Source organism: Heteronotia binoei, chromosome 3 (genome assembly GCF_032191835.1).
Source record: "Heteronotia binoei isolate CCM8104 ecotype False Entrance Well chromosome 3, APGP_CSIRO_Hbin_v1, whole genome shotgun sequence".
NCBI classification, from domain to species: Eukaryota; Metazoa; Chordata; class Lepidosauria; order Squamata; family Gekkonidae; genus Heteronotia; species Heteronotia binoei.
This window is the reverse complement of record NC_083225.1, coordinates 189381942-189393515: the sequence shown is the minus strand read 5'-3', so window position 1 is coordinate 189393515 and position 11574 is coordinate 189381942. Positions and strand designations below refer to the sequence as shown.

Here is an 11574-nt window from a genome sequence, read left to right as displayed (position 1 = left end):
TTGTAGAGTTTTGACATGGTGTGCTGGGCCAAGCCACAAAATGGCTGCCTCAGGAGGTATAGCCATCCTGTCAGCACACTGGGCGATGTCGAAGGAGGGCATTTACTTTCCATTTCATGAGAGATTCAGTTCTGCTCAGTTTAGGGTTGCCGATCTTCAGGTGGGACTGGAGAAAAGAAACCCCAAATGCCCCCGCACCGACCAGCCTCAACAACGAAATACAATAGCAAATTCTTATGAAAAGTAACAGATTTCTTTAACCAAGACACATAATTATTAGTGCGTGCAAACAAGAACGTCTGCTCCCCTCAGTTCCCAGAGTCTCTTCACAATGCTGTCGAAGCAATTTCTTCAGTCGAAAGGACCAGGAGGAAACATTCAAAGTAAGTGTTCTCTAGGGTTGCCAATCCCCAGGTGGGGGCTGGGGATCCCCCGGTTTGGAGGCCCTCCCCTCCTCCGCTTTAGGGTCATCAGAAAGCAGGGGGAGGGGAGGGAAATGTCTGCTGGGCACTCCGTTATTCCCTATGGAAACCAATTCCCGTAGGAAGTAATGGAGAATTGATCCATGGGTATTTGGGGCTCTGGAGGGGCTGTGTTTTGAGGTAGAGGCACCACATTTTCAGCATAGCATCATGTTCCTCTCCTCAAAACAACCCTCAGGTTTCCAAAAGATTGGACCAGGGAGTCCAGTTCTGTGAGCCCCAAAAGAAGGTGCCCCTGTCCTACATCTCTAATGTAGTCCCTTTTTAATGTGATGGCCAAAATCTCCCAGCTCCACCCCCAATGTCTCCTGGCTCCACCCCCAAAGTCCCCAGGTATTTCTTGAATTGGACTTGGCAACCCTAGACTGTTGTCATAAGAGTCCAGTGCTCCAGTTTAAGAATTCCTTGGTTCAATGCAGCTTGGCTATAATATCAAGCGAAGAGGCCGTACTTATGTCCTCGTTTGGCGTGAGCTTCAGCGAGCTTCATACAATCATATTCCAAAACAATTCATATCTTGGCAGCATATGCAGCTTGCTCTCTTTCGGTTTCATGAAATTCGTTTTCATGAATTTGCTGTTGTATTTCGGTTTTGAGGCTGATTGGCGCGGGGGGGGGGGATTCCCTTTTTTCTCCAGTTCTATTTTTCTGCGTTTCTCTTTTGGGTTGTGCAGTCCTCAGGTGGGGGCAGGGGATCCCCGGGTTTGGAGGCCCTCCCCCTGCTTCAGGGGGAGGGAAATGTCTGCTGGGCACTCCATTATTCCCTATGGGGACTGATTCCCGTAGAGTATAATGGTAAATTGATCTGTGGATATCTGGGGCTCACGGAGGACTGTTTTTTGAGATAGAGGCACCAAATTTTCGGCATAGCATCCGATGCCTCTCCTCAAAAGTCCTTCCAAGTTTCAAAAAGATTGGATCAGAGGGTCCAATTCTATGAGCCCCCGAAGAAGGTGCCCCTATCCATTATTTCCAATGGAGGGGAGGCATTTAAAAGGTGTGCGGCCCCTTTAAATGTGATGGCCAGCACGCCCTTTGGAGTTCAATGATGCTTCTCATAAACTTGTTTCTGGCTCCACCCCCAAAGTATCCTGGCTGCACCCCCAAAGTCCCCAAATATTTCTCGAATTGGACTTGGCAGCCCTAATAACCGTCAACCTGGGAGAAAGTGTGCTTGGGAGGGGGGGTGCAGAACAGGGGTAGGGGGTCGAGCTAGGTGGCTGAATCTCGCTTCTGCTGTTTGGAATCATTTAAGCGGTGGTATTTTGGGCCCTTTGAACAGGAAATCTCTGGCATTCTTTATCTGTCTTTAATCCTGCTGGCAGCCTTTAGGACTAGAAGTTGTAAGAAAGAAAACCTGGAAAGGATTTGGAGGGGGTAGGAGTGGGCAGATGTGTCCCATATCTAGTGATCAAATCCTGCTATTCTACAGAATCTAAGAGTTAAGCCAGCCATGTTGCTGGTTTCCAGTGGAAATGTCTTCTGGCTAGCTGTGGAAAGTTGACCTATTGTTGACTATCCGGAGGAGCTGCTTGACCATTGTGTGAGACAGGATTCTGGACTAGATGGACCACAGGTCTGATCCAGCAGGGCTCTTCTTCTAATGTTATTATGAAGGCCTTGGCCTCTAAGCCCTTTTGTTGGCCTTCCAGAGGAGTGGGTTGGCAACTGTGTGAGACAGGAGGCTGGACTAGATGGACCCTCCCTGGTCTGATCCAGCAGGGCTCTTCTTCTAATGTTCTTACGAAGGCCTCAGCCTCTCTGCCCTGTTGTTTGTCCTCCAGAGAAACTGGTTGGCCGCTGTGTGAGACAGGAGGCTGGACTAGATGGACCACAGGTCTGATCCTGCAGGGCTCTTCTGATGTTCTTATGGTGAGACTACAGATGAGAATCAGATTCATGATCATTGAATCATAGAGTTGGAAGGTACCTCTAGGGTCATCTAGTCCAACCCCCTGTACATTGCTGAAACTTCACAAATACTTTCCCTGCGTTTTAAAAGTTTTAGCCCACCTTTGCTCCTGACTTTTTGGAGGTACCGTGGCCTATACTAGTGTGTACCAATCATTCCTGTAAATGTATGCCTTTCATGCCATTTCTGCATTGTTTTAACATGTCATATTTAAATGTGGTATGCTTTGTTTCAGCTCCGTTTCTGATTTTTCCTTGTTTTCAAAATTCTGCCAACTCCGGACTCTATAGCGCTGTTTATTGGAAGATCTATCCTGTTGATTGTATTTGACATCCTCAGTGTCAGGGCTTTTTAGTAGCAGAAACTCCTTTGCATATTAGGCCACACCCCCTGATGTAGCCAATCCTCTTGGAGCTTACAGGGCTCTTCATACAGGGCCTACTGTAAGCTCTTGGAGGATTGGCTACATCAGGGGTGTGTGGCCTAAGATGCTAAGAACATAAGAGAAGCCATGTTGGATCAGGCCAGTGGCCCATCCAGTCCAACACTCTGTGTCACATGAGAACATAAGAGAAGCCATGTTGGATCAGGCCAATGGCCCAACCAGTCCAACACTCTGTGTCACATAAGAACATAAGAGAAGCCATGTTGGATCAGGCCAATGGCCCATCCAGTCCAACACTCTGTGTCACATAAGAACATAAGAGAAGCTATGTTGGATCAGGCCAATGGCCCATCCAGTCCAACACTCTGTGTCACGTAAGAACATAAGAGAAGCCATGTTGGATCAGGCCAATGGCCCATCCAGTCCAACACTCTGTGTCACACAGTGGCAAAAAATTTTATACATACACACACACTGTGGCTAATAGCCACTGATGGACCTCTGCTCCATATTTTTAAATAAACCCCTCTTGAAGGTGGCTATGCTTTTGGCCGCCACCACCTCCTGTGGCAGTGAATTCCACATGTTAATCACCCTTTGGGTGAAGAAGGACTTCCTTTTATCCGTTTTAACCCGGCTGCTCAGCAATTTCATCGAATGCCTACGAGTTCTTGTATTGTGAGAAAGGGAGAAAAGCACTTCTTTCTCTACTTTCTCCATCCCATGCTAAGGAGTTCCTCCTATTAAAAAAGAAAAAGACCTGCTTAGTGTAATCTGTCTTGAGTTTCAATGAGAAGGATGGACAATAAATGAAGTTAAGCAGAGTCACCCTTGGTCAGTATTCGGATGGGAGACCATCAAGGAAGCCCAGGGTTGCTTTGCAGAGGCAGGCAATCGCAAGCCACTTCTGAATGTCTCTTGCCTTGAAAACCCTACTGGGTTGCTAAAAGTCACCTGAGATTTGGCAGCACTTTCTACCACCACCAGTCTTAACTAGGGTTTTGCATTACTTAAAAACATTGGACATAGAGGCTGAGGCCTTCTTCCAATAAGAACATAAGAAGGACCCTGCTGGATGAGTCCAGTGGTCCATTCAGTCCAGTATCCTGATTCACACAGTGGCCAGCCAGTTTCTCTGTAGGGCCAACAACAGGGCATAGAGGCTGAGGCCTTCTTCTAATAAGAACATATGGGGAGGGACGGTAGCTCAGGGGTAGAGCATCTGCTTGGTAAGCAGAAGGTCCCAGGTTCAATCCCCAGCATCTCCAACTCAAAAGGGTCCAGGCAAGTAGGCGTGAATAACCTCAGCTGGGGACCCTGGAGAGCCATGAATGGGGCTGTGGCTCAGTGGTAGAGCATCTGCTTGTTAAGCAGAAGGTCCCAGGTTCGATCCTCGGCATCTCCAAAAAAAGGATCCAGGCAAATAGGTGTGAAAAACCTCAGCTTGAGACCCTGGAGCCGCTGCCAGTCTGAGTAGACAATACTGACTTTGATGGACCCAGGCTCTGATTCAGTATAAGGCAGCTTCATATGTCCATATGTCCATAAGAAGAGCCTGGCTGGATGAGTCCAGTGGTTCATCCAGTCCAGTATCCTGACTCACACAGTAACCAGTCAGTTCCTCTGAAGGGCCAACAACAGGGCAGAGAGGCTGAGACCTTCTTCTAATAAGAACATAAGAAGAGCCCTGCTGGATCAGACCAGTGAGGGTCCATCCAGTCCAGCATCTTGTCTTACTCAGTGGCCAACCAGTTCCTCTGGAGGGCCAACAGCAGGGCAGAGAGGTTGAAGCCTTCCTGTAGCCATCACTGCATCTTCTTTGCAGGGGTGAGGGGAGTGAAGGTCGTCAAACCAGTCTTTTAGCAAGGCAAGTCGGAATTCGAACTCCGAGTCCTGGTTTTTGCAAACGAACCACAGTTAAAAATTAAAGCTCTGTTTCGAGTTATGTCTGAACCGAGCTTTTAAAAATTCTACTCTGTGTTCCTTTGGACAGGTGGTTAGCAACGGAGACTGCTTTGGACGTTGGCTTCTGAGAACCGGTGGATTCTTTGGCCTGTGTGTTCTCTTGGTTTAGAAACAGGGTGACGTAAGTTTGTTTAATGGCGTTTCTATTGATCTGGAACCCACCCTGAGCTTTGAAACCGTTCTCAGGAACAGCGGTGACTCGCTGTTTGGGTTTCATTGTTTTCAGTTTTAAAAGGAGAGCCGCTGTTCCCTCTCTGTATACAGTGTCTCCTCCTTTATTGACATATTTGACTTGAAGGAGGGATTCATGGTTAAGGCAGCCTGGAGCAGTTTTTATTTGCCGATTTCAGAAGGGAGATCCAGGTGGGCAGCTGTGTTGGTCTGAAGCAGTAGAACAAAAATTTGAGTCCAGCACATCACAAGATGGATGCACGCAGGCAAAAACTTATAACTGGAATAAAACTTCGTTGATTTTAGAGGTGCTGCTGGATTCCAACTTGTTCTAATTCCAGTTGAGAAATTCTAGCAGCCAAGGCTAAATAATGAATCATAGAATTATAACTTGGAAGGGACCTCCAGGGTCATCTAGTCCAACCCCCGCATGATGCAGGAAACACACAAATGCCTCCCCCGAAATTCACAGGATTTTCATCATAAGAACATCAGAGAAGCCATGTTGGATCAGGCCAGTGGCCCATCCAGTCCAACACTCTGTGTCACATAAGAACATAAGAGAAGCCGTGTTGGATCAGGCCAATGGCCCATCCAGTCCAACACTCTGTGTCACATAAGAACATAAGAAAAGCCATGTTGGATCAGGCCAGTGGCCCATCCAGTCCAACACTCTGTGTCACATAAGAACACAAGTGAAGCCATGTTGGATCAGGCCAGTGGTCCATCCAGTCCAACACTCTGTGTCACATAGGAACATAAGAGAAGCCATGTTGGATCAGGCCAGTGGCCCATCCAGTCCAACACTCTGTGTCACATAAGAACATAAGAGGAGCCATGTTGGATCAGGCCAGTGGCCCATCCAGTCCAACACTCTGTGTCACATAAGAACATAAGAGAAGCCATGTTGGATCAGGCCAGTGGCCCATCCAGTCCAACACTCTGTGTCACATAAGAACATAAGAGGAGCCATGTTGGATCAGGCCAATGGCCCATCCAGTCCAACACTTTCACATAAGAACACAAGAGAAGCCAACCTGGAGAAGTCAACCTGGAACCATCTACCTGAACCCAGCTTCTGCCGGGATTGAACTCGGGTTGTAAGCAGGGCTTGGACTGCAGTATTGCCGTTTTACCACTCTGCAGCACGGGGGATCCATTACCTTTTGTAAAATCCAAATCTGATTTTTGTGCACATATAAAAAAATCCCCGTGTGAAAACAGCCCGGAGATTATTTCCCACCGCTCTGCCAACTCTTAAATTTGGCCATTCCACAGTCTTTTTGCGTTAAAGGGTCTATTAGATAAGGGCGGCTCTCAGATGTGGCCGGAATTTTTTCCAATTAGTTACAGTAATGGTTGTAAAAAGCAGGCAGGGACGCTTCTCCGCTCCCGAAATCTTTCTCTGTGATGGCTAACATCCCGTCGTTTGGCTTGGCACTAAACTCTTCAAAGCAAGGGTTCTTCATTTATGTTTTGCAAGGATCTGTGTTGGGGAAGCTTGGAATTTTGTGCGTATAGTATGCACAGAACGTTTCTGCATTGGTGCTCATTTCTCGCCATGTTCCTTTGTAAGCACTGCCGCCTGAAGATTCATCTGTGTCGCCGTGCCGTTACCTTTCCTGGCGCCTACCGAATGTTTTTTAGAAAGTTGGTGGGGCTGCTGCCCAGCAGGGCTTCTGATTGGCTATTAGAGATCGGGTTAGGGCTGCCAAACTCCTGCAGGGAGCAGGCTGCTGGGGGGATCCCCACCCCCAAAGAGCCCTGTCCCTGGCGTGACACTGTAGGACTTGTGGTAAAACTCTATGGTCCCATAGAGTTTTGTCACGAGTCCTAGAGCGTCCCGGGTGTGACGACCCCTGCATGATTAAGTCACGCCCAGGTGACATCGTCGTGCCATGGGTGCTTTGTGCACGTACGAGAACAGTCCCCCGCTGCTGCAGCAGAAGGACTTGTCAACCCCGTTGGCTGTGCAGATTAAATTATGAACATGTGCGTGAAGCTGCCTTCTGCTGAATCAGACCCTCGGTACATCAAGGTCAGTATTGCCTACTCAGACTGGCAGGCGCTCTCCAGGGTCTCAAGCGAAGGTCTTTCCCACCTACTTGCCTGGACCCTTTTTTGTTAGAGATGCCGGGGATTGAACCTGGGACCTTCTGCTTACCAAGCAGATGCTCTACCACTGAGCCACAGCCCCATTCGTGGCTCTCCAGGGTCTCAAGCTGAGGTTATTCACGCCTACTTGCCTGGACCCTTTTGAGTTGGAGATGCCAGGGATTGAACCTGGGACCTTCTGCTTACCAAGCAGATGCTCTACCATTGAGCCACCATCCCTCCCTAAATTAGCATTGTTTCAGCAGCAGTTACCATCACAGTGTTGATTTTATTCTCTCATATGCTCCTCTTTCACAGTGCATTTTTAAAAAGTATTGCTCCTATCCCCTGTATTTGAGCTCCCCCTGGGTGTGGTTCTGCCCTCTGTGGTGGCCATTTTGTGGTTGCGCCCGCCATCTCGTGTCAGAATTCCAAAGATGCTCACAGGATCAAACAAAGTTGGGGGACCTCTGGAGTAGGAATAGGGGTCCTGGATTCAAATGCTGACTGCCTTAAACCTCACTGGGGGCCAGCTGTTCTTTTGGTCCCAACCTGCCTGTAAAGTGAAAGAAGAGACAATTGTTTATGCCAGTCTCTTGGGAGAAAGGGCGGGATATAAAGCAATAGAATTTAGTCTAAGATCATAAGAGAAGCCATGCTGGATCAGGCCATTGGCCCATCCAGTCCAACATTCTGTTACACAGTTGCCAAAACCAGGTGCCACCAGGAGGTCCACCGGTGGGGCCAGGACACTAGAAGCCCTCCCACTGTTGCCCCACCCCAAGCACCAAAAATACAGAGCATCGCTGCCCCAGACAGAGAGTTCCATCTATACCCTGTGGCTAGTAGCCACTGCTGGATCTCTGCTCCAGCTGTTTATCCACTCTCTTGGAGAGCCAGTTTGGTGTAGTGGTTAAGTGTGCGGACTGTTATCTGGGAGAACCGGGTTTGATTCCCCACTCCTCCGTTTGCACCTGCTGGAATGGCCTTGGGTCAGCCATAGCTCTGGCAGAGGTTGTCCTTGAAAGGGCAGCTGCTGCCAGAGCCCTCTCCAGCCCCACCCACCTCACAGGGTGTCTGTTGTGGGGGAGGAAGGGAAAGGAGATTGTGAGCCGCTCTGAGACTCTTTGGAGTGGAGGGTGGGATATAAATCCAATATCTTCATCTACCTCAAAGGGTGTCTGTTGTGGGGGAGGAAGGTAAAGGAGATTGTGAGCCGCTCTGAGACTCTTCGGAGTGGAGGGTGGGATATAAATCCAATATCTTCTTCTCTTCTTGAAACTTCTCTTGTAGCTGCCACCACTTCATGCCGCTGTGAATTCCATGTGTTAATCACTCTTTGGGTGAAAAAGGACTTCCTTCGATCTGTTCTAGACCTGTTCCTCCTCAATGTTGCGGAGTGCCCACATGAGTTCTTGTCGTGAGAAAGGGGAGAAAAGTACTTTCTTCTCTACCTGTCCTATCCCTGGCATATTTGTGTTTGTAGTCCTTGTACTTGTTGTTTGCAGTCCTCCTTGCCTACTTGGACTCAATAGGACTGGGGCCGTGGATCCTGACAGAAGTCTAAAAAATAAAACTGAAGCAAAGCATAAGTGTTAACATGATGCAAAATTGAACAGTAGAGACCCAGGTTTGAATCCTTACTCTGCCATGGAAACTTGCAGGCTGACTGTGTGCCCAGTTACACACACTCCTTACCTACCTCTTGGGGGGGGGGGGAGTTATTTAGATAAAACCAGGGGTAATGTTGCACATCAATTTGAGTACCCCTGCCTGGGCAGAAAAGCAGGGTATAGTTTATATCAGGGATGTCAAACATGCTGCCTGAGGGGCGGATCAGCCTTCCCCCCCAGATGGCTCCCATCAGCCTCGCAAGCAACTCAGTGTCATCTGCTTCCTTCTCCCTCTCTCTTGCTTCCTTCTGCATCACAGCTTGCTTTGCCAGGCTTGCTCAATTGCACAGAAGCTACAGAGCAAAGCCTCCATTGGCTGGCTGAGCAGCGCACGAAGCAACAAAAGTTCACGATGCCCAGCCATTTCATTTTTTCACCTGGGTCTTAGGCTCAGAGCATTGCCCATGAGATTTCTGTAATGAATGTCAATAAATCAAAAGTAAGTTTGCAACTTATACACACACCTGACAACACCTGAACAGCATTCTCAAGATTGCTACAGCACAGACATTGTTTCCAGATATTTATGCAATAACTCAGAGCAAGAGGTATAGGTGATCAGAGATCGTTGAATAAACAAAATATTCCAAGAGTGTTAATCTTTTAAGCATGTTTTATGTTAAGGGTTTTTTTTAAAAAAAATCTTTAATTGTGCTTGTGTCCTTTATAAAGTTTATATCTCCGCTACCTGGCATTACGTTTTGACACACTTGGCCCGGCCCATCAAGGTCTCATTTATGTCGGATCCGGCCCTCATAACAAATGAGTTTGACACCCCTGGTTTAAATAAATAAAATGTTATTAGCTTAGTTCTACCCGCAAATCCAAGATTTTTTTTTTAAATCAGGGAGGTGATATTTTGGTGCTTCTTGAGGACCAGCGTGATGACGAAGCGGCCAAATTTAAATTTGTTCCTAGGCTCCTGCAGTTACCGCAGTTGGCCAGAAGGAGACGCTGCACCATGCAGCGAGAGCTTTAGTGGTAGAAGGGTTTCATAGAGGGTGCCATTGAGAGGGCGTGGATAATTTCAAGCATTGCATTTATAATATTCTTTTTTTGCAAACCTTTTCTGCTTGGCACTTAAAATATTCCCATGGGAAATACATTTCGGTCAGTGTTTTCTGGTTTCCCGTTACAAAAATCTGTATTCACTTAAGCTGTGTTATTGCAGAACCGTAAAAAGCTTCCAAGCAGTTTCCGTGTAATTCTTGTGCCATTTGTTTGTGCTTTAAGAATCTAGATGCTCCCCCCTCTTTATTTTCGTGTAGAAGAAGAATTGCAGATTTACACCCCGCCCTTCTCTCTGAATCAGAGACTCAGAGCAACTTACAATCTCTCATATCTTCTCCCCCCACAACAGACACTCTGTGAAGTAGGTGGGGCTGAGAGGGCTCTCCCAGCAGCTGCCCTTTCAAGGACAACCTCCGCCAGAGCTATGGCTGACCCAAGGCCATTTCAACAGCTGCAAGTGGAGGAGTGGGGAATCAAACCTGGTTCTCCCAGATAAGAGTCCACGCACTTCACCACTACACCAAACTGGCTCTCTATTTTGAATTGCCAGGCAAGAAGCAGGGTGCCACCATAGGCTTGCCAACCTCCAGGTGCTAGTGGGAGATGTCCTAGAATCATAGAGTTGGAAGGGACCTTCAGGGTCATCTAGTCCAACCCCCTGCACAATGCATGAAACTCACAAATACCTCCTCCTAAATTCACAGGATCCTCATTGCTGTCAGATGGCCATCTAGCCTCTGTTTAAAAACCTCCAAGGAAGGAGAGCCCACCACCTCCCAAGGAAGCCTGTTCCACTGAGGAATCGCTCTAACGGTCAGGAAGTTCTTCCTAATGTTGAGCCTAGGCTTCCCAACCCTCCCGCCCTGGCGGGGGACCCCAGAATTTCCACCCTCTTCCCCCGCTCCCCCCAAAAAACGGAAGCGGGGGGAGGGGGGAAACGGCGCCGGGGAGCATGGCGAGCCGCCCGATCCTGGAGCGGGCGAGGCCGCCGCACTGCGCCGCCCCCTCCCCGCCCACAGCAGCTGCTCTTCCGAGATGGGCCCGGGCTGAGCCCATCTCGGAGGAGCAGCCAAGAGCAGCGCAGCCAAAACCAGAGAAGGGGAGGGCGAGGCAGGCCAGGAGCATGGCGAGCCGCGAATCTGGGCCCTTCTAGGACCCGGACTTGCGGCTCGCCACGCCCCCGGCCCGCCTCCACCCCCTGCCGCCTCTTCTCCGCTTGCTGTTGCTGCTCCTCCAAGATGGGCTCAGCCTGAGCCCATCTCGGAGGAGCAGCCACGGAGAAGAGGCGGCAGCTGCGGGGCGGCTCACCACGCTCCCTGGCGCCGTTCCCCCCCCCCTCTCCCCTAGCTCCACCGCAGTGTCTCCTGGCTCCACCCCCAAAGTCTCCTGGCTCCACCCCCAAAGTCCCCTAGTTGAGCCGGAAACTCTTTTGATTTAATTTCAATCAGTTGGTTCTGGTCCGACCTTCTAGGGCCACAGAAAACCATTCCACACCATCCTCTAGATGACATTAAAAAACTTTTTAATGGTTATTGCATTCTATGTTTACCATCACAGTAGTTGTTCAACTTCTATTGCACATCCCACCTGGGGACTGGCAACCGTGGCGGGCAGTCCCGGCTGCTCTTCTGGTTCCCTGCGACAAAAGCATAAGAAACGTTGCAATTTTTTCTTTCTAACAACCTTAATACTAGTTCCAGGCGTACAATAAGCATCTTCCGGCTCGGCAATGAAAGGGGCATTTTATTACCATGGCGCATAAATGGCTGTAATGTTCTGCAAACGTTCGCAGATTTTAAGGCAGATTGTGCCTTGAAATAATTTATTTTTCCCCTTCTTCCTCCTCCCCCCTTCCATTAGTGAAGATCTAGGCTGGTGAAA

At 48.8% G+C, this 11574-nt stretch overlaps 1 non-coding gene across 1 annotated transcript; it reads left to right on the top strand.

The window, feature by feature from the left end:
• Window positions 1–4112: 4112 nt before the first annotated feature.
• On the top strand, window positions 4113–4184 carry TRNAN-GUU (transfer RNA asparagine (anticodon GUU)). The gene has a single exon. It is a non-coding gene; the product is annotated as a tRNA-Asn (tRNA).
• The last annotated feature ends 7390 nt before the right edge of the window (window positions 4185–11574 follow it).